The 24,873-nt window shown below is 34.5% G+C and overlaps 1 protein-coding gene across 3 annotated transcripts in view; it reads right to left on the bottom strand.

Moving 5' to 3' along the window:
• Positions 1–24,873, bottom strand: part of lysmd1 (LysM, putative peptidoglycan-binding, domain containing 1) — a 324,645-nt gene that overhangs the window by 145,260 nt on the left and 154,512 nt on the right. Inside the window, exon 5 of one of the 3 annotated variants that reach the window (XR_015510649.1) lies at positions 16,624–17,485. The exons of the other annotated variants lie outside the window; for them this stretch is intronic. The gene's annotated coding sequence lies outside the window, so the exon portion shown is untranslated. Of the gene's footprint in view, positions 1–16,623; positions 17,486–24,873 lie in introns of those variants that run through there. 3 annotated transcript variants of the gene reach the window in all.

Raw genomic sequence — 24,873 nt, 5'->3', positions numbered from 1 at the left:
ACCCTCACTGAGCAGTATAGAATCCCCGTCGATATACTGGGCCATTAGGACCCACACAGACTGCAGGTTGGGCGCCCCCTGCTGGCCTCACTAACACCACTTCCAGCCGCAACCTAGCTTTCCCATGTGGTCTCCCATACAGCTACTGACTGGGTGCAGCCCTGCTTAGCTTCAGTGGGCGACCATGAGTTGCAGAGAGCTAGAAAGTAATCCAAGGGCGGTCGTATTTTAATTTTTGCAAAAAAAGATTAAACTGGATTTAATTTAAAATTTTAGCTGTATCAAATATTCTAAAAGCAATCCAACAATGCAAAATTTAGATTTTTTATTTTTATTTTTTAATTTTATAAAACGTCTGAATCCAAATACTGCAAACTCTAATATGGAAGTGAAAAATAAGGTCTGAATATTATAAGTGGGACATAAATAACAGTGTTACTTTCACCCCCTTTCCAGTGATGGGTTGCAGCTGGAAGGGCATCCGCAACAAAAAAAAAACATATGCTGGATAAGTTGCCGGTTCATCCCGCTGTGGCACTCCAGATTAATAAAGGGACTAAGCCGAAAAGAAAATGAATGAATGAATGAATAAATTAAAGAATAAATGAATGAATGAACTTTCGTCCCCACAAGAACTCTTGGAATTTTAATCTGATTTACTTTTAACTGAAAAACATGGAAATTTCAAACTTAAGGATGTGTTTCTGCACCAAATGATCATACCTGTAGTATGATCATTAGAGTGACACATAAAAGGAGAAACACAACTTGTAATATGGAAAAAGCACCGCTTCAATTTTTACTTTCTAAACTTAAAAACTGAAATTTGGAGCCAACCGACTTAAAATCAGGTGATATTTGGCAGCTCCATCAAGTGTTGCATGCTTGCATGCTGAATCAAGTGTTGCATGCTGAAGGCATGCTGTCATTGCCTGAAAAGCAAATGTTTTTCAGGGCTTCAAGAAAATTGATTTGTTACTCTCCCTCTCCCCTATTTACTGTATAACTACAGGATAACTACGTTTACTGAAAACCCTTTACACAACTCTTTAACTTTTCTGATTTTGACTAATGTAATGACGTGCATCTTTTGTGAAGCTGCTTTGGAATGATAATTTTCAGAAGCGCTATAGAAGTAAACTTGAATGAAATTTAATTGGATGAACTAACAATGAAATACTGTATTTTTATTAACTAATGTAAACAAAGACAATTAAATACTTTAATAAATGTATTGTTCGTTGTTTGTTCATGTTAGTAAAGGCATAAGTGTAGAGTGTCACCATGTATTTCTCATAAATCCTGTTAAATGTTCTCAGATTAATGCTTTTATATAGTCAGAATTATTATCCACCCTTTAAATTTTTTTTCTTTTTTAAATATTTCCCAAATTATGTTTAATAGAGCAAGAAATTTTTCTCAGTATGTCAGATAATTTTTTTTTATTTGTCCTAGTCCTGTTTGTTTTATTTCAGTTAGAATAAAAGCAGTTTTAAAATTTTTAAAAACCATTTTAAGGTCAAAATTATTAGCTCCTTTGAGCTACAGTATATATTTCCAATAGCCTGCCGAACAAACTATTGTTATGCAATCACTTGCCTAATAACTCTATCCTGACTTTAACTGTATAATTTTTATTTCTCTTTTTTGAGAAAGGAAAAGTAAAATAAAATATTACAAATGCAAATAATAAATACAATAAAAAATTACAATAACACATCGGAACATTAACATTAACAAATACACATTAACAAATACATATAAAGATCAGTTTACACTGTGTAGAGGCTTAAGTACAATCCATTTCTCCCAATATTGCAGTTAGTTTTAAAGAAAAAGTCATCCTCTCCATATTTTGAACATACGATATCCAACCATGCAGATATTGTAGGGGGTTAGAGTTGTAGCCACTGTCGAGTTACAGTTTTTTTACTGGTTAATTTTAATAAGTACTTGTCTTTTACAATTAAGTTGGTTGCAAAATTTCCCAGGTAAATTGTTAAAAGAAAAGTCCACTCCATCACCATAAATATTTCAAATTACCTGCATTACATCCTGCCAGTGGGTGAATGGCTGGGCAACTCCAAAATAGCTTAACAATATTTTAAATATGTCAATGTTGTATATTATATTAATTCTGTTGGAGAGCTCCATCTTTACAACTACTGTATGTTCTTTACCTTGCTATAGAAAACTGTTTCTGTTTTACAGTATTTTGAAATATTATCAATATGCAGTACATGTCTTTACTGACAATTCAGTGAAAAAAAAATTATGTTAATATGGAAAATATAAACTAACTACATCAAGACCAAACTAAAGTTATGTCAGATCATCATATTTCTGCTGTTGTTGATGCATTTCTAAATTTACACCATTAGTTTATTTTTTTACAATTATCATTTCTGATTATATTTTTAAATATAATTTTCTAAAGGAGTAATGTAATGATCAAAAATATATCACTATTGCAACTATAGTGATACTTAAAAAAAGGTGAACTATAACATACAGAAATGTCCTTATGCTGTACAGCATTTTCTAAAATACAAAATAACATTGCAAAATGTTGCAAATGGAGACCACACACACAGACCAAATGATATGCCTTTGTCCTCAAGTCTTTCAGAGGATTTTCTGCACCAAACGTCTCCAATGCATTTCCACAGAAAGCAGGATCTCTAAAGACTCCGTTCCCCTCGGCGTGACTCCCTCAGTCTCAGAGCTCACAGGCTCCCCCTGGAGCAGCACAATCGCTCTGATACCAACATCAGGCTGGAGCCGCAGACAGTCATTGTGTGCCTCAGACACACGTCTGCTGATGACACCACAACACACACACACACACACACACAGCCATCTCTGTTCTCTCCCTTTCCTTCGGCCTGTCTCTTTCCTCACGCATCACTTTCCTTTGTGTGTGTGTGCATGTGTGTGCGTGTGTGTGCGTGTGTGTGTGTGTGTGTGTGTGTGTGTGTGTGTGTGTGTGTGTGTGCAAGAATCTCTCTCTTCTCTCTCTCCCTTCGCTATCCTCCTCTTTCCGTCAGTGGCTGAAGTCTTTAGTCATGTGCTGTCTATCATGTGTCCAGGTCCCATTGAGAGAAATCTTATCCCAGCCATCTTTGTCAGCCAGACAACCTCATGACCCTCGGGAAGTGAAGGAGAGAGAGCGAGAAATGTGTTTTTCGGTTAAGGTGGGTGGTGGCAGTTTTTGTGAGCCAGTGATTTGTCAATGACTCTGTGGAGAGGAACTCAAGACATGCTGCTGTTGTTTCGCAATTGGTGAAGGGTTTTCTTCATGTCTGCCAAAATGGCCGAGCTGAAAGACAAACAAGTGTGATGGATGTTGCTTCTTTAGGCGAACACTTGCTGCCAACGTTTCCTCTCCCACCGCAGCTGGCGAAAGCCCACAGGGAGGGGCGGAAGAACTCTTGTTATACATGGCAGATTTTTCTCTAGGATCCATTTGAAAACTCATATGGGTCCAATGATCTGGCAACCCTTTTAAGATTGACTAATGTCATTAGCCAAACTGATCTCATGGCTGCTCTCTTAATCTAAAGAAGTCTAATTTGAGGCTCAAATGACCTGAGACAAAGTCAAGAGGATTTGGTAATGATTTGTACAACGGCTCTTGGTGAATGTTGAATTTGATTAGGCTTGTGATTTCGTTCAGGATTCAGATTAACGTTAATCAAGACCTGTTGGTAAAATCAGAGGTGATTGGTCTGGACTGATTGGACACTCTTAAAATTATAAAGGGATTTGATTAACTCCCTGTTCCATCTGCTAACAAGTTTCAGTTAAATTGAATACTTAAAAAAAAAAAAAAAAGAACGAGATTTTTTTTTTTACTCTAGTACCTAACCCAGGACAATTATAATGATCACGTCTGGCACCTTTGGTCAGCCATTATTTCATGCTTTCAGTTGTGTGAAAACATTCTTCAGCACCTGACATTCTCTTTTGCATCGATACGTTCATCTGCCCTACAGAGACAAATTAACAGCTCTGAAGAGGCAATATAAAGAGCGTAAAATGTCAGTCACTAAAGTAAACTTCCACTAAATCAATAAACCAACCTGTTTATTTGCAAACTGTTTCTGAATCGGATGACCGGTTTAGATATTCAAGCAAGTGAAATACCACCACAGAGGTTTATGCAATCTCCTCGCATCTCTGCGAAGCTAGAAAATGAGGAGAAGGCAGCAGAAAGCCATCAGCGTGTGTGCGTGTGTTTTTTTTTTTTTATGCGGGTGCGTTCTGTCTCTTTTGCATTATGGGTAATGGTGAAAGGAGAAAAGCTTCAGATTAGCTTCATGCTCCACTAGAAACATACTGTGTCTTATCGAGGATGGCCATTTTTCATCTGCGCTTTCAATTTATTTATCATTTCGAACAATAACAACTCATGCAAATGAGAGCCTGAACGCTCTGTTCAGCACATTTCATAATGTGTGCCCTCAGCAGCAGAGGCGCTTGTCCCGCCATGAGTGCAGCTTTGGGCTAAATTACTCATATGGGCTGTTATATTGTGTCACTGACAGCAATACATTAACGTTTCAAGAGAGTCCCACGCAACTTTTTAGTGCTTTTAAGCAAACAATGGACATGGTGAGTGTATTGATGGCTGTATTATTTTAGAATATCAATGTTTGTTTCATAACACAATGCACCATGGTACATCTTTACAGCAAGTCTTGTCCTGGACTATTCAGATATCCTATGTAACATTCAATTACTAAAACTAAGTTCTATTATGAACAAAAGTCAATGCACTGAATCAAGAGTCATCTTGACTACACCAAAAAGTTTTGCTTTTAAACTTTCTAAAAGTTGCACAATTTGGTTACCAAGGAAACAAAGTGTCAGTGAAGAGCTTGAGATATGAGACATGTGAAAATGTTATTGTCAAATATGACTGAGTAAATATCAGTTGAAACAGTATTGTCATGTCCAGGAAAGGAAGATGATGAGAGGTGAAACAGATCTATATTAGCAATATACAAGACAAAGGCAGACAACCCAGAGCGAATACATATAGCAGCAGGGTTCAGAAGCACCACTGATATACCACTGTGCACGAGTAAAATCTGACAGATAAATGCTTGTGTGTCAATAGAATTGATGTATACCAACATAAGAATCATTTCCCTGATAACACTTCAGCAATCAAATTGTGCAGGTTTTCTGTCTGCTTCAAATGAATCAATGTTTTGATCAAATCAGTCCAAATGGTTTGCAAAATTGTCAATCGAACAGATCACTGTCATAAATAATTTATATTTCTCCTATTGAGGGTAACACAGTGACACAGTGGCTAGTGATGTCACCTCACAGCAAGAAGGTCGCTGGTTCGAGCCCCGGCTGGGTCAGTTGGCAGTTCTGTGTGGAATTTGCATGTTCTCCCCGTGTTCGAGGGAGTTTCCTAAATATCAACTTCGATATAAATGACACTGTGTAAGTACGTATACCAAAATGGTAATGGAATAGAAGAATCAAAACTTACAAATGTTGTCCATCATTTGTCATTAGCTGTATTCCTTTACCCGTTACATTGTGCAAATGGAAATTGTAAATTGAAAATAAAACAACCGGAAACATGTAAATTTCCTGACAAGTCCTTCACATCGAAATAAGTTTTTACTTTTATATAAAGACAAAAAATCTATATCAAGTATGTAAACCTACCAACATCCATTGCCATAATTTTTTTATGTAATACAGTATATTGACACATAGCATCAGTAATATAAAACACTGTCAAACAATAGTTACAATACAATAATAGTTTTCTCAACATTAGTTACAATACAATAATAGTTTTCTCAACATTTAGTAAACATCACCAGATGTTTTGTGCAATTGTGTAATTAAAACCAGACAAATTATAAAGCAGCTCTTTATTGCCTATAAGGCTTATGAACGACAATGTATACACATTTAAATCTAAAAGCATCAAATGGCTTTTTTTATTAAAGCAGATCTGGGCATTTTGCGACCCGCTGGACTGCTTTGATTGGCTCATGTGAAGTATTTATTTGATTGATATTCAACCGAAAACAGGGCTTTGCGATGCAGGTCTAATATTGCAAGTCAACAATATGGGACTTTCACATTTAGGCCTAATCCCAATTATATTTTCGTACCCCTACCCCTTCCCCTTGGCCCTTACAACTGAGGGTTAAGTGGAAGGGCTACAAAATTTACCTCTAAGAATTGGGACAGCACTGTAGCACCTGCACACGTCATCATATGACATTGCAATCTCTTGCTTTATATGAGATCAGACGATGGTGACTGCTGTAGTTATTCCAGTTGTGTTATTTTTTTAGGTTTTTATCTTGTGGAAATCACTGAAGGCATATATTATGTTATCATTATGATCTAATGTGGCAATAAGATCGTAACTGTTCTGTGCATTCACACAGTGGCCATATTCATCAATGTAAACACACCAAAAACAACATTAACATTATAGCAGACACTATAAAAAGCTCATTCCCATCCACTAGACTCCTCTGACAGGGTATTCGAGAGTCATCGAGTGACAGAATGTTGTGGGACTACAGGAGTTATTAATAGGGATTATAGATTTTGATTATTTATTGAATAGTGTCACAGATTCTTTTTTTCTTTTAAAAACAAATGAACTTTATTGGTTTGGCCTTCTAAAACCAGCCTAGAGTCTAATGTGGCCCCTTGGAAAAAATGTATTGCGCACCCCTGGATTAAAGGGTGTTAAAAATGACAGAAGGACAGAAACAAATTCAGCACTTAAATGCACATGGGTTAGCAAAGGAGGAGCAGGAGAACATCATTTGTAACTGGTAAAAAAAAACAAATGGTCATGAAATGGGATTAAATGAAAACTAAAGCTTTGGACAAATTGGACACTTTTAACTAATTGTATTGTGGAAGATAAAAGCATGACAGTTTCAATTATTTTTTGTTAAGTCAAATAGATTTTGAGACCTCAGACCTGCTGATTTTATTGACTATTTCACAATTCCACTGATACAAGATCTTAATATGATAAAACATAAAAACAGAAGAAAAAACAAATGTGGAGAACAACCAACATATCAGCTGGTTCCCCCGCTGTTTGTTCTGTTTTACAGTGAAAAGTAAAAACATGGAGACAAAAATAAGCAGAATATACTGTTGCATCTCCTCCACATTTTCCATAATGTGCTTGAAAAGTGTGGCATTTTGATATAGCGTCACCTTGGAATTATAAGTTTTATCTGCGTTTTATCTGAGCTTAAAAGTTTTTGCATTCCATAGCGAACAGTATGAGTGTAACATAAAAAAGTCTTAAAATGTAAACAACTTATTAAAAAAAAAACATTCCATAATGTAAATAAGTTCTCATTTATTAAGGATAATATTAAGTCAATAACTCAATTTTGACAAAAATGTTAGCTAGAACCATCTAAGGTGACGATAGGTCAAATATCCCAAAATCTCTTAAATGGTTTCCCTCATTTTAGGTTATTGTCACATTGATGTTTGTTTCTATGTTAGTTTCCTAATATGCTTGCTTTTATTTAGTTATTTAATGTTAAAAATGTGTTACATTTGTTTTTATTGTGTCAATTCAAAGCTACTGTATGAAAGATATCATAATTGATTCTATGAATTAGATTTTGACAGAAATATTAATACTTTTAAAAACAGCAAATAAAGGCTTTATTACATACTAATTAACACCATTGTTTTTTAGTATATGTACTCTGACCTTTTTATTGTTTGGAGGTCAAAAATTAGGAAAGTAGTTTTTTCTTCACTTCAGTTATTTCCTGAGTCAACAAATTATTTAGAAAACCTACCACACACACATCACTGTCAGCACTACAAACTCTGAGCTTTTGTACTAAAAGTGTCAACACTGCAAACTCGCAGACTAAAATAACAAGATTGCTGCCCATGACTGTGAATATACATTGGTTATTAGACACTGAGATAGGAAAGATTGACTGAAATTTGTGACCCAAGTGAAATCCTGCTGTTGGTGTATATATAGCCTGATCTAATCCCTCCCACTGTCTTTGAAATGATTGGTTGGGTCATGGGCCTACAAATAATGATTGGTTACATGTTGTTGTTTATCTGCAAGGATAAGAACAGATTTGTAGGTCCAGACAATAGATGGGATTTAAACAAGATTTCTAAACATGCACTTTCTACATAACATATGCTGACTTGGGTTTATTTATGCAGTCATTTTGTAATAACAAAATTGTAACAGCAACAACAAAACAATTTTCATTTTAGTAATAGAGTATGTGCAAATAAGAATGTTGAACAATTTAAATGAACTACTTAAGGCTTTATCCAAAATTGCATCAACCCTCAATTTCACTATTCCCAGTAACTGAACAAATAGAATAATTCACATTCACGGTGCACTTATATTTCCTAGAGGCAATCTATTGAGTGTGCATCAGTTGATTAAAGGAGTGAATGTGGGGTTTGATAATGTTCACCATTGTTTCAGACCCCATTGCAAATGCAAATGATAGTATCCTCAAATATTGCCATATTCTATTGTCCAACCCCAAACTGCACACTACTTGTGCACTCGTGGACTTGCATCACATGCACACATACATAAAGTACATAAAAAAACCCAGGTAGCAAACAATGTCTTTATGCCCATTGGGCATTAAGCTGGTACAGCAGGCATTCATTCAGCACTGGCATACAGCATGTGGGCCAAACATGGGCCTTGTGTGGCAGAGGTGGCACTGTTATTAAGGCAGTATGCATGACATGAGTCAAACGCCCAATTTAGTGTTTGGCCTAGATGTTTAAAATATAGTGTACGTGTGTGAATGAGTGTGTATGGATGTTTCTCAGTGATGGGTTGCAGCTGAAAGGGCATCCGCTGTGTGAAACAGGTTGGCGGTTCATTCTGCTGTGGCGACCCCAAATTAATCAAGGGACTAAGCCGAAAAGAAAATGAATGAATGAATGAATAAAAAATGTTTAATTCACAAAGTCATTTCCATCTTACTGTTTGTATCTTCTAATGCCTTTATAAACCAGGCAATGCCAATTTAATCAAGGAAATAATCAAGATTTTATTATTTTATTTAATTAATCTATCGTTTTCTGTTGCAAAAGAACTAAATTTAACCTACATTGCATATATTTTATTAAACAAATTATTATTTTACAAATGATACTACTATTAACAATACTAATCATTACCATTATTTATTGGCCTAAATTTCAATGCATCTTGGGTTTATCAATTTCACTGCAGTCGTGACACACCAACCCAACAAATTTCCTTTGACCCAGATCTGGCCCATATCAACAGCTAAGATGCCTAGATCAGTTAGTGTTCCCCGGACCAGAACTGGCCCACATCCTTTTTAAACAGAACTGAACCAAAAAAAGTCCCACAAATCCACCAAGCTTGAGCTTAAATTAAATAAATTTTTACGTGGCCCAGATAGGCCTTGTATTCAAGATTAGTAAGGCGAGGGTCTGTTAAGCTCTTATTCGGCCCAAACAATGTCCAAACATGGGGTTATATCTGGCCTAGTTCAGACCCAGCTGTTGGTTATTAACTTGGCTGAGACTTATTCCAGTTATGGTTGATGGCTGACCGTTGTCTAGCAGCCAGACTAGCAGAATGTGGGCCATGCAAAAGCTGAATGTGTGGGCCAGAGCCATACCAGAAAAATTTGCTATATGGGAAAGGTGTCACTTATATCACTCTGTACTGAGTAAATTTCTAAAAAGACTTGTCCAAACAGTTAAAGTGGCATTACTGTGTGTCATGAAAATACTGCATGGATTCAGAGACAGTGAATAGGGTGTCATTTGGGATTGAGCCCAAATAGGACAAATACACCTCCAAATTATGCTTCAGATTGAAAATAATCATTGCCACCATATGTAAATGCAGTCCAAATAGAAATCTTCAAAACCTGCCATTTATAACAGCTTTTTATAATTAAAGATGGACAATTTGTGACGCAGAAAATGCAGAGGTACATTCCAACAGATTTTTGGTCTGGTATACCCTTCATCAACTTAAAGTTCTAACTCATTTAACGTCAGGGTTAGGCCATAGGATTTTAGGCTATGTTCCACTTAAATTTTAAATACCCATCTTTCATTAACTTATCTCGATTCTGTTGACTCACTATTGGTCTCGCTGAACTATAGATACCATTACACAACTGTCCACTACTGACGGAAACCTTGCAATAAGCTGAACAATAACCCACAGAATTCATTATCACTTTAGCATTTCTGAAACTAATGTTCAGAAAACCTTAAATGGAATGCTGGAAAGCTAAGGGGTTAACTTCATAAAGTAGAATGCAACTCAAAAATGTAATGGCAAAGTGCTGTAGGGATGTTTGTGAGAAAGGGCCAATTCTAAATGGCACAATTTTAGTCTGGCAAACTTGGGTATAACAATGGCTGCCACAAGTCTACAATACTGTGGGGTGTCCCATTCATCATTTTAACTTTCAGCTCACAACCCATTTTTTCTGCCACTATGTACCCTTGCTGTTCATATCCGCCAAGACTATGATGGTATAAGTTCAGAACAATCTTTTACGAGACAATCGATAAGCAACTTGGTGGAAGATTTAAAGTAACACCTGGAGGAAGACTACAAGAGTTAAGAGTACTAAGTAAAATTGGTTATAAAGCAAAGTGAAAATCATTTTTTATTTTTTTCGAGTAGCATTGGATATAGTGTCAAGTGTTTTGATCTTTATATTGACACCTCGTATGAAGGACGAAACCTGCAAAAACAATAAATAAATGACTATGCAAATATATAAACAAATGAGTAAATAAATGCATAAATTCCTGCATAAATTAAATGATAAATAAAATAAATTAGTGTATATAAAAATCCACTAGTTCCCGCATAAATAAATATGTAATAATTAATAGTGTGGGCAGGTAATTAAATAAATTATACGAATGTGGGGGAATAAGAAAATGCTAAACTGATGAATGTAGAGGCGTATTTACTTTTCCTCAGCTCAACATGCTAATGAGAGGGTGTCTGTCAATCATTAGAAGGCGGATTTTATGCCTTCATTGGCTGATAGTTAGAAAAAAAATTTGCATTCAATTTGCATTTGATAATTTTTTGATTGGCTTCTGATGATTGACAGACACCCTCTCATTAGCATGTTATTATTACGATGTTGAGCAGAGCAAAAGTAAATACAAAACAACGTTCAAGAATGAATAAACGTTTGAAAGGCCCCCAATATTCATGTAATTTATTTAATTATTAACCTGCCTGCACTATTAATGAATTAAATATTTATTTGTGCAGAAATGTATGGATTTTTATATACATTTGTTTATTTGTATATCCATTTATTTATTGTTTTATTTATGTAGGAATTTATGAATTTATTTACTCATTTATTTATATATTTATTTATTTATTGTTTTTGCAGGTTTCTTCCTTCATACACCTAGTGGTCTGGATGAATAAAATGCATTTACTAACTTTCATGCTTTCCATCTTAAGCGTCATCTGTTTTTCTATATCTTACGGTCCACAAATTTATGAAATGTAGATTCCTGGATTCAACCCCATCTCATCCCAGTTTAAGACATCCAGGTCTTGATTTTATGTGGGTCTATGTCATTTTAATGACTTTTTTAAAGTACTTTTTTTATGAGTATAACTTTTTAATTAGCAAAAAATCAGAGTGTGCCTTTAATACATCAAAATGGGTGCAGCTTGCCAACAGCCAAAGCTAAACACCTAGTAAAAAGCACAAAGCCCATACGCAGAATCAAATTCTAGTTCATCACGCTGCTATTTTTAATGCACTTTGCAGATGCACGCACACCTTATTAACCAACAAGAACTGAAACATTGGACATTATTCATTAAACAACACTGCTCCCACTCTCCGCTCTCTATTTCTTAAGTAACTTTTCATTCCTTAATTTAATATGAGCTCTAATAAGCCCCTTAATAGTGAATATAAAATTAGCACATGCAAAGATTTGCTAGTTATATGCTTATGCTAATAGAGCAAATTGAGAGAAATGAATTGTAAAGAAGTGGATGTTAATTAAAAGATAGTGTCGTGGAAGTGAGAACAGGGTTTTCTGTGTGCCACGGCAATATGTCTGTTCTCTCGGTACGGACCGAGGCGAGGACAAACAAAGGAGGAGAGGCGGGAGAGATGGAACCAGAGAGGAGAGAAATGAAGGATTGATGTAATGGGAAGAGACATTCAGCTCTGACAGTAGCGATAGAGAGAAATGGAGTGTGTGCGGATGTGTGTGTATGATGTGATATTTGACTGCAGTGTTTTGTCAGTTTAAAGCAGGCGTTCACCCCTCGTTCTCTCTGAGATAAAACAAAAGAATCACCTGTCTGTGGAAGACTGCTGACGGCTACCTCCCACAATATGGCACATAATTCTCTCTTTTTCACACAAACAGGTGAAGATGGCAAAAGATGCCCCCCTTGGGTAAGATGTCCACTACACTTTTTTTTTTTTTTTTTGCTAACCATAGATGTTTAAAAATTTTTACCAAAAAACAATAATGGTGAAATAAAATACTTTAATTGATTAACAGCACGTTACTTATATTTGGAAAATATAAGTAAAATCATATTTTGGAAAACTCTTTTTGGTACTACTTCACTCAATCCTTTGGCTTATTCCCTGCTTTATAGGTTGCTGCCAATTTCTCTAGCATTTTTATTTTATTTTATTCGCATAGCAGATATGCTTCCTTGGTAATACTTGCTCTTGTATTTTAGGGATGATAGAATGTTGTTTTACTTGTACGTTTACACTAAAATTATATATATATATGTATGTATATATAATGAGTAATGTAATATATTAATAACACACACACACTTTTTAAAATTTTGATAACAAATTTCAAACATTAGCATTGATTTCTGGTTTTTGAAAACAACTTTTGAGTTTATTAAATATATAATTTAGTATGAATTCATCTTCAGATTCTGTTTTTTGATTTACTGGTTATTATTTCTTTGTTTAACTGGCTGTTTCTCAATAGGATCATTCAGGATGTACGCATTTAGAGATTGCAGAAAAAAAGCATTACAGCAAGGGAATGACATCTGATGTGGTACTGAGATTGTTGCTGTATTAGAGATAAGTTATATTGATTACATATTATCATATGTATATATATATATATATACATACAGGGTGGGAATTGTGAAATTGTGAAAGTTGGATCCAAGATGGCCGACTTAAAAATGGCCACCATGGTCACCACCCATCTTGAAAAGTTTGCCCCCTCACATACTAATGTGCCACAAACAGGATGTTAATGTACAATGAAACCAATGAGTCCATGGTGAGGTAAGTGGCGTTATAAAATGCAATGCTATCCCGATTTGTGTCCTCGAGAGTTCGTTCTTCCAAGTCTAAACTTGGCACGTCTTCCAGGGCCGTAAGCTCTAACTTTGCAAAATTGATATTGAGAAACAGCCATTATGATTTGATTTACAATATTCTGAATATTTTAAAAGCATTGTGACCAACTGATCAACAGACAGACAGATAGACAGATCAATTAATTCTTGAGATTCTAGTATTTGATAAGCCTGTTAAAATTTCATCATTCTATTTGAATATTAAGGCATTCAAAGATGTAATAGTAGTAAAATATGTGACATTTTATTTTTAATTAATGAAATTAATTGGTCTCATTAATGATGCCTTTTTTTCGTGTAACAATTAATTTAAAATGTAAATCATATTAAATTAAAGAATAACGTTATTAAAGAATAACATGTTCTGCAAAAAAACATTAAAAACTAAAATAATGTTTGGATAGTCCTGGTTTTGCCATATTGCCCTTTACTAGTTTAATATTTTTGCTCTAACCGCTACCTGAATTTAGACATTTTTCACTTTATGTCCTTTGACAATGTCCTGAACAGTAAGTATGTTCATGCATTGTTATTAACACGGGCATCTTTACTCATCCTTCCCAAGCCGATCGAATAGCTTTCAAAGTGACTTTCACACCCATGCACACATTCAAATTAACATATCTAATAGATTTAATTCGTTGCTTAATATACTTAACGTCAGAGTGTTGTGATAAACAGATATTTATCTCATTTGTTTCCTGCTTAGGAGGACAACTGCTGTTCTGTCTCATAAATAAAATTACAGCATCGGTTTTTAATGGGATAACAGTGCAGTGTGATTAGACACCACCACATGCTCGGCAGCTTTGCACCCCTTTCCCAGCACTCCACACTGTGTGGGATTTCTTTTTTCTTTTTTGGCTTGGAGAGAGTAATGCCCGGACACAATTAATGGCTGTTTGTGCTTTTCATAGTTTGATAAATCATCGTGAATTTGTGATTGTTTATTTGATTTCTTTTGAGGGCTTTTGTTCTAATGTATTAAATATGTGATGTTTTTCATGCAAGATTTAAGAGGATGTTATTACATTAATGTGCAAACCAGCTGGGATGAAATAAACTGAAAACTGAAAAGGCATGTGAGTGCCTACAGGACAATAATGCCCAAGTACTGTACTATGATTCCTTGTGAAATTAACTTATGTATGCATTTGAATGCACAGCCTGACATGTGGTAATGTGAACAAAAGCACTGGACACAGGCAGACTATAAAGATTAATCCTTGACCAGTGTATGTGTATTTTTGTTCCAAAAGTTATGAGTGGTAAAAAAATATTTTCTACTCATTTAAATTACCATTTCGTCACCTTGGATTTATAAGGTTCTATCTGCGTTTTGAATAAATTTGAGATGTTGAGCTTCAAAGTTTTTGCATCCCATAGCAAACATTATGTGTGTAACATTTGTTTTTAAAATAAAAGTCTTAAAATGTAAACAACTTGAAAAAAAAAACATTCCAAAATGTAAATAAGATGTCGTTTAAAAAGAATATCTCAATAACTCAATTTTGACAAAAATGTCAGATAGAACCTTATAATTCTAAGGTGACAATTTGGTTATTTCCTCACACATGTACTTATCAGTGTATGCACCTATTGATTTTGTCATCTTCAGTAGTTGTTTTTCCCATTGCTTCTGATAGACTTCTGAAATTGTCAAATGAGCAAAGGGTACTCAGTCACTGTATCAATGAAACACCAAAAATTAACCAAACCCTCCCTTTCTTCACTGTCACTAACGACTTCAATTGTTAACCTAAAGTAAAGCTTATTTATAAAATAATTTCGAGAGCATCACGTGCTTATAATTGATCACGGCTGGTCCCGCATTATCCTATTTATGATTCACATATTAGACGATTTCTAAGTCTCCATAAAATGTTCCATACCATAGTCATCTTTGTTCTAAAGAGAATTCCCCCTTCCTTCCCTAGTCCTCCTTTTTTCCTAGATAGGTGGCATTGTGGCCCAGTGGTTAGCACTGTTGCTCCACAGTAAGCCAGTTGACATTTCTGTATAGAGTTCACATGTTCTCCCTGTGATCGCGTAGGTTTTCCCCAGGTCCCCTAGTTTCCTCCCACCATCCAGAAACATGCAACTTAAGTTAATTGACTAATCCAAATTGGCACTATAGACATGCTCCTAGTAAGAAGTTATCTCTTCATGACAATCCTTAATTGCTCACTAGCTTCAAAAAGCAGGGGGAGTTTTTGAGATCTACAGTACCTGAGCTCAAACTCCACTCTTGCCCTGCAAACGGGAGGGAGCCCCAGGCTCGAGGATCTGATTATCTCAGGCCTCTCTCCTGGGAGAGAATGCCAAACACGCTTTTTTAATCAATCATCAGCTAATTGTGAACTCTTGAAAGGGTTAGTACAACCAAAAATAAAAATATAAATTCTAAGATTTACTCACCCCAAATGCTTTAGGCGTATGACTTTCTTTTTTCAGTCAAATCTGGTTGAAGTTACTTTAAAATTTATATTGGGCTTTTCTAGCTCTATTATGTTTTTTTTTTTTTTTATCAACCCAATCAAGTACAAAACACATCCATTCTCAATAAAAGGTGATTCAACCAGCTGTAAGGGTGAATAAATGTCTCCTTTGTCAAATTGATGCAGTTTTGTACAAAAAATTATATTTAAAACTTGAACAATTTTGTCGTTTATAAAATTTACAATTTTTTTTTACAAAAAACATGTTTAGACCATTGAAAAGAAAAAAGTCAGCCATTGACTATGTAGAGCTGGAAGATCCTAAAGTAAACCTTAAAACATCTATGATTGGATTTGAATGAAAGTCAGAAAATGCCTTATTTTAGGGTAAGCAAATAATGGCTAATTTAATTTTTTTGCAGCCAACACTTTAAATGATAAAAACTTCACTTGAAAGGTGTTGGTTAACCAAAAATATGCATAAATTGTCATGTATGATAAATATGTATTATATTTGTTCAGTGCAAGATGTGAATTGTCCTATTATGATGTGAATAAAAATAATTTTTCCCCAAGCCTTTTTTTTTTTTACTTTGCACATTTTTACTTTACATTTTACTTGCACAAGGTGTCAACATCGATCTGGGATGTAGTTTCAAAGTTGTAAAAGACAGAAAACTACTGAAGACAGCAAAAGCAACAGAAGCCCACAAATAGACAATTAAGATATATCCACTACTTTAAATACATATAGGGATATTTTATTACTCAAAACTTTAAAAAAAGAAACACAAACATATGAGTTCTTTAAATTCAAAACTTTTTTTTCCATTTCCATTGTCAGAAGCACCAAAAAAAAAAAAAAAAAACGTACCATACGACTTTATTGACATCGTTTTGTAGAGGTACCAAGCTCAACAATACAGAAAAAGATGGAGCCTCTAAAAGCCGATGGTTTACAGATAATCGTCACTTGTGTGTGTGTTGTACAATTAGCCAGGGGAAAAACAACACAGGACGTACACAGTAATAATACAATGATAGTGCACAGCAATGAATAATGCTCTAACATTTTTTGTGGTCTACTTGTGAAAAACAGTCACATGCCAAGAAACATCAACAAGATCTGTGTTCTCCACTGCTTACAAGGCAATTTACATGTACTTTCGAGCAAACTGTAAGTAAAATTACAAATGTAATGTATAAATACAGTACAATTAAAATTATTTATTCACTGTGTGCCTTTAAAGTTACAGCCTTACTGGCAACCAAATTTGTCTGTAAGTTACTGTAAACTTTACAGTAAATCTTTTACAGTTCAGATAAAAAAAAAAACGCAAACTGTGCTAATTAAGTAATTCACATTGTGCACACTGAACATATTACTAACAAAAGACAGAAGAATACTTGGGGCTTAAGAAAGTTTTGTTCACCTGTAGATTGTCCTTTGCTCTTGTAAGACCCTTCACTCACACACATGCCTACTGATTAAACAACAACAAAAACTCCCTGTGTTAAGTCTATCATTTCCGTCAAGGTCGCGACTCAAGGGCACCATCGGTTGACAGCCTGCATATAGAAGAGAACAACTGGCAGCAAATACAATTTCCTGGAGACAAAGAAAGTGAGAAAATAAATGAGGGAGAAGAAAACACAAGGTAAAGACGCAACTGAACGACATCAGCAGTGAAGGGAGTAATCATCACTGTGGGGTGACAAAACGGGTTTGTCTGCTGACACTCCGCTTTAAAATTTTGATGAGTACAGTGAGCTTTTAGCTGCTGCGTCTTCATAACTTAGAAGCTTGTCTGTATAAAACAGAGAGATCAAGCGAACATCCACCTACTAAAAAGAAGTTACAAAACATGTGCACACTTGTACTCCAAAACAAAGCCATTAGTGCTATTATTGTGCTTGAATGTGCTGAAAATAAGCTCTGTCTACAGCAAAATGCTAAGACTGTATTTATAAGCAGAGCCTACATAAAAAAATGTGTGACAAAGAAACGGATTGTTTGCAGCATTTCCAATTAAATCATAATAGGAATGCTAGTGTGTCTTACAAGAGCTTTCTACTAGTAACTGTAAGGTTTTATATGAAAATATATTCCTGCATTTGTTGATACTGGTATCAAACACCTACTGCAGTTCAAAACATCTTAAAGATATTGGTCACATATTTTGATGGTCCGTTTGTTGAATTTAAGTTAGATTGTAATTAATTCTTATTAGATTATAAGTGGACTGTTAGGTTGGGGTTGGGATTAGTGTAAATTGACATGTACTTGCAAAGTTTCTTATAGTCAGTTAAATGTCTGTTGAACGATCAGTATAAACATTAAGCAAACAGTCTACTAATGTTCAAATGGGCTGTCAAAATAAAGTGTTATCAATATATTTAGAATGATGTATGTGATACAATATCTTTTCCAAATGTCTAATTGACATTTATTTATTAATTTCATTTTTCATTTGTATTTCTTTTTTTTTTCTTTTTTTGATAGTTGATTTGATAGTTTTTGATAATTCGTTTAATGAAAGTCATGTAGTAACCAAAACTGTTTAGCCACCAACATTCTTCAACATATCTTTCTTGTTTCATTGAATGAAGAAAGCAAAACATCCAGTTTTGGAACAATATGAGATGAGAAAATGTCCTCTATAACTATTGCAGAATCATGGACTTTAAACCTTAAAATTTTCACAGTATGTCTAATAATATTTTTTTCTTTTGGAGAAAGTCTTATTTGTTTTATTTTTGCTAGAATAATAGCAGTTTTACATTTTTTAAAAACCAGTTTAAGTTCAAAATGATTAGCCCCTTTAAGCTAGATTTTTTTCAATAGTCTACAGAACAAACCATTGTTATACAATACCTTGCCTAATTACCCTAACCTGCCTATTTAACCTAATAAACCTAGTTACGCCTTCAAATCACACTTTAAGCTGTATAGAAGTGCATTGAAAAATATATTATTTACTCACATCATGGCAAAGATAAAATAAATCAGCTATTAGAAATATGTTATTAAAATGATTATGTTTAGAAATGAGTTGAAAAAAAAACTTCTCTCCGTTAAACAGAAATTGGGGTGAAAAATGAACAGTGGGGCTAATAATTCAGGGGGGTTAATAAATTTCCACACAGTCAAAATGTCCTGTTTAGCATGGTTGATCCATGCTGATGACAGTATTTCCAAAAGTGAATGCAACCAGTGCTTAACAGAGAATTTATGAGGGGGTTTTCATCTCTGTACCAACATTTTCTTTGTAGCAGTTGAAGCCGCTAACCAAAATTTACAGAGCTTTTCATTGAAGGGAAATTCATTCAACAATAACAATACAGGACCTTTGGGGAAACAAAGTTTTGTAACTTTAAATAAAATGTCCAGCACAGAATCCCAAAGTTTCTGCATCTCCGGATATTCTCACATCATGTGAAAAGATATCTGTACACTGGTTTACAGAACTTACAATAAGTATGTGGAGATAAACCTATGATATGCTGTGTACGTGAGGTAAAATATGCCCCGACAGTGACTTTTTACCACTAATAAAACCTCATTGAAATCACTGACAAATAGATATGTAAATAATCATATATAAACATGCATAAAACAGCTTTTTATAAAAACGTTCATGCGTGGTTCATTATTTAATTCATATTTAGACATTGTGTATAATTGACTCACTATTTATAGTTAATTTTCATTTCAGATACTCTTAAAAACCTGTAAATGCTTATTTTACTCATGTCTTTCATTTCTACCCAATTCATTAATCATATTTTTATCATCCATTAATTTCTCTGTGTGACTATATGCGACATCCCATATTTCTCAGTTTTTCCCCCTGAGCGTTTCATTACCGCTATCAAATGCTCTCAACAAGAATTCAATTCCTTTTTCTCATCCCCACGGTTTTACGATTTCTGAGCCCAGTGTTTGACCTACAGTGTACAGCATTAGCATGAACCTCACATTCCTGATTACTTTTCTTAAAAACGGTATGTTCATCCTGAATCCGAGAACCAGGAAAACAGTTCTTACGCTTGTTTTGTACAACTGTCCAAAACAATCAGAAAAAATGGATTACGACTTCACAGATTCACAGTTCTGCACTTTCAATACTCTACTCTTTTCTTTGGTGTACAGTGAAATTCTTGCTTCATGCATTACAGTACATCTTATTCAACATCTAACAAACAAATGTTGTTGCTTTTTAATGCATACACACAGAGAAATGTGTACAGAGTTCATAGGCTTGTTTCTCAAGATGGTCCTCCAGATCTGCAGGATGAACAGAGAATGATCGTACCCTCCAGATGGTGCTGGATTTTCACACTGGACTCATTAGACATTTAATCATCTTTGGTCCGCAGAGCCATGAACCCTGAGGGACAAGGCTGTCCAATGTCCAACGGCCATCTGACCTCACAGCCTGGCCACTGATGAGCCAAACAGATAGAGAACAGACAGCCAGGAAGAGCCTGTCCTTTTGGAAATGGACCGTGCTGTAAAATATTCCTCAGCATTTTAGCATCTGATTTGTGATACAGAAAGCTTTGCAAGAGCACAATGGATTTACAGCCAGATTTCTACGACTCTGATATTCAGTTTAACTCTAGTCTGTTGGGAGCAATAATATTCAGATTGTATCAGGAGAGTCTGATAGAGCAAATGCTCATCGGCACACAAGAGAAACACAGACTGGAAAATGCATTCCTCGGCCAGGGTTAAGCAAAACTCAATAAACATTCCAATTCACAGCAAAGTTCTGAGACTTAAACACCTAATGCAATAAACTGACTTTATTTTCATGAAAATAATACAGAGACAGATATTCAATTAATGAAGATTCGCTTCACCACAGTTCTGCACAGAATACTATTATATAGAAGTGCATGGATTTTAAACTATATACAGTATCTTAATGTTTGCTTCACATATCTGTCACCATATGATTGAAATTTCTAATATACTTGAAGTAAACTTGATAGTTCAACTAGTATACACAAAAATACACTGACATCTGATGTGAAACTATCAGTCTAAAGAGAATTATTACAAATGAAATGTGCACATCCATTGCAGACACTTCATTACAATCCTTCTTTGTTCATACAATATATACACATCCTTATCGGAGTGTAGTTTTCTGGTCGGACTTGATGATTCATTGGAATTCATTAAACAAAATTGTGATTGTCATGCACATCTTGTCAGGGAAGGATGGTTGTGTGATCAGTAGTAAATCTCCGAAGGTCAGAGGGCAATCTCAACCCAGAAACTTCCCATGAAAAACAAACCCAGGAATTCCCCATGGTGTTGCATTATAAACAGAAGATTTAATTGGTTTTGTCAATTCAGTGTAACTACAAATCACATAAGAGACATCTCACATAAGGATTTATTCCATACACTCGACATTATAATGTACACTTAAGTTATAATGTAAGTTTAGAGTAAAAATATACAGTTGAAGTTTAAATTATCATATTTCCCAAATGATGTTTAAAAAAAACAAGGAAATGTTTACATTATGTCTCATAATATTGTTTTCTTCCGGAGAAAGTCTTATTTGTTTTATTTCAGCTAGAATAAAAGCAGATTTAATAAAAAAAAAAAAAAAATTTAGGGTCAAAATTATTAGCCCCTTTAAGCTTTTTTTTCTGATTGTCTACAGAAAAAAAACATAGTTATAAAATAACTTGCCTAATTACCCCATCCTGTTTAGTTATCCTAATTAACCTTGTTAAGCCTTTAAATGTCACTTTAAGCTGTATAGAAGTGTCTTGAAATATATTTAGTAAAATAATATTTACTGTCATCACGGCAAAGATAAAATAAATCGGGAGATTAATAATTCAGGGGGCAAATAATTTTGACTTCAACGGTAGATATATATATATATATATATATATATATATATATATATATATATATATATATATATATATATATATATGAGGTATTTTTACATGCAGCATTTATTACACAGAATCGTAGTTCATTAAGAAGTAAAGAAAGAAGCTGTGAAAATCACAAAATGATTATCATTTAATTAAACAGATGTTGAATGTGATTTTTTGTAGCTTGTCAGTGATGCTGCTCTATCTGAAAGCACACGCTGGAGGTTTACTAGAACCAGCTTTATTCCTTCCATTAATCAAATTCCTAATTTCTGGCAAGTTAACTTCAACTTCTAAGCTTGTATCTATATTGTATAGGCATTTTAGAGGTGGACGAAATTAGATTTAAACTGAACCAAGTAAAGCAGATCTAAGTGATGCCATGCTGACTGACAGATGTGCATGATACACACTTAGAACCTCACTTTTTGTTATTTACAAGGTCACAGTTTACTTCTTCCTGTGAGTATTGCAAATATTTAACCAATAAAAGTGATTACAACTATAAAAGGTAACATGCGGAGAGAGTCTTAGTCTAGAACTGCTGTCATAGCCAATACTGACTTAAAAGCCTTTGCATAACACATTATTGTGTAACATGCACACTACCAGTCAAAATTTTCGAGTCGATTTTTTTTCATGTTTTTTTTTTTTCTGTTCATCAAGGCGGCATTTACTAAATGTAATAAAAAATGTTAAATTGTTAAATATTTATTACAATTTTAAATAACTGCTTTCTTATTTTATGTAGTTTCAAATGAAATTATTTAATAATAATAATTTATATTAGAGTGATTTCTGAATGATCATAAGACTCTTGATGTGTGTATTGAAGCTGAGAATTCATTTTTTAAAATCACTGGAATAAATTATGAAATTAAATTATAAACTACATTTGAACAGTTATTTTACTGTATTGTGCAATAACATTTCACAATTTAACAATTTGTTCTGTATTTTTATTTAAATAAACGCAGCCTTGGTGAGCAAAATAAGCTTATTTTAAAACATTTAAAAATCCTACTAACCCCAAACATTTGACCGGTAGAATATATGATGAAATTTGGCCAAACAAAATCTGCACTTGCCTCAGATGCAGCTGTTTTGACAGATTACATGCATATGTCCAACATTAACTGGTCAAAAGACCTCCATCATGAAACTGATGTGAGTGGAATGATTATAATATAGTGACACATGCAAGTGAAAAAAAAGCCTTCAATTTAATTTACAGGAGGTTTGGACAAAGACATTTCTGCTCAGCAGCAATGAACTGTACTGCTTCATATTGTTTTTAACAAGCAGAACAAAAAGCTACAGCTCTGTGATACACACTCTCAATATCAGCTATGACGTTTAGCTATTGAAGATAGTGTTTAGAAAAACAAAAACATGAACTTAAAATGTGCAGACATGAGACCCTGTGTAGGACACACTGTGCACAACACACTGCAGCTCTGAAGTTAAATTTAATATAGTAGGTAGAATGTTTTTCCCCAAATATGAAGAAACATTAACCTTTTAGTACAACTCATCGGCTATTTGATTTACTGCTGCAATATGTGCATGAACCAATGTAATAAAAGGTTCCTTCCCACAATCACATGTATCCGTTTTTGAGAAAATTGAACACACTTTTTTTAGCACTGGACATTTCCCTTTTAAACTGCCGCAAAACATGCAAGTGACACTATCGTTTCTGCATGCTGTCACCACAGGCATGTATTTTCCATAAGCCTGGGTTGGATAAACAGCATGTTACTTCTGGAATCATTTTGGAATTCCAGTTGCATTATTCAGATCAAATAATCCTGATGCCTATGATGCATCCAGAGACCAAAGGCAGTCATACCTCCGACTGCAGTCACATATCACCCTCTCTTCCTGTGGATCCTCTTCAGGCACTTTCCATTCCATTTACTCACCAAAAGTTCATTTCCACTGAATACACATCCATCTATAAGCCAGAGGGATAAATGAGACTGAGAGCCGAATATCCATATTCAATTTCTCTCGTGCACTGAGGGATGCAGTCAGCAGACTGCCAATTTAAAAGAGAGAAAAAAAAAGCTGCAGTGACATCTTTCTCTATGAGTACCCCTGTCTCACCTGAATGAAGCCACTGAGAGCCAGATCATGAGAAGTAAATCCCTGATATTTTCAGAATAACCCATTAATGAGACCATTAAAAGGTTATTTCAGAAACATGAAAATGATGTCATTATTTACTCACCCTCATGGCATTTCAAATAGGTTTGCAATTATTTTCATGCATAAAAGTAGAATTTGTATGAATTCTTATTATGAGCAAGTATAGTGACTGTCAAGCTCAAAAAGCACTCAAAAGACCACCATAAAACCATCTACTGTATATCTGTGATTCTGAAACCTTTTATCCCAAGGCCACACATTGATTATCCTGATAGAATGACTGTATGTGTACAGGTGCACAGTTTTACCACTATATATATTACAGCATTTTTAGTAGTTTTTTGACAGTGCCCATGACAGTGGGGATTGTATTGAGAACACAGACATTTTTGTGAAATCTTTTAAAATTCATTCATTCATTCATTCATTCATTCATTCATTTATTCATTCATTTTCTTTTCGGCTTAGTCCCTTTATTAATCTGAAGTTACCACAGCGGAATGAACCGGCAACTTATCCAGCACATGTTTTACGCAGCGGATGCCCTTCCAGCCGCAACCCATCACTGGGAAACATCCACACACACTCATTCACATTCATTCTCTACAGACAATTTAGCCTACCCAATTCACCTATAGCATGTCTTTGGACTGTGGGGGAAACAGTTTAAAAATAAACTTTTATTTCATTTTAAACTTAATATTAGAAATACTAAAATACATTAGAATATTATAGTATGTAAGTTTGACACCCATTGGTTGAACTAGGTATTGCACTCCTGGATCAAAACAAACGTATGTGCAGGTTGCCAGATTAAGGAACCCTTTCTAAATAAAAGTGATGGCACCCAATAGAAGAAATATTTTCCATAATAAAAAATTTGTTTTTGTCCTAACCAACACCTCGAATTGATATGCGAGAAACGGCTTCTATTTC

Source organism: Danio rerio, chromosome 16 (assembly GCF_052040795.2).
Source record: "Danio rerio strain M-AB ecotype USA chromosome 16, GRCz13ab, whole genome shotgun sequence".
Classification (NCBI taxonomy): domain Eukaryota; kingdom Metazoa; phylum Chordata; class Actinopteri; order Cypriniformes; family Danionidae; genus Danio; species Danio rerio.
The sequence above is the reverse complement of the archived record's forward strand: the minus strand, read 5'-3'. Positions and strand labels throughout refer to the sequence as shown.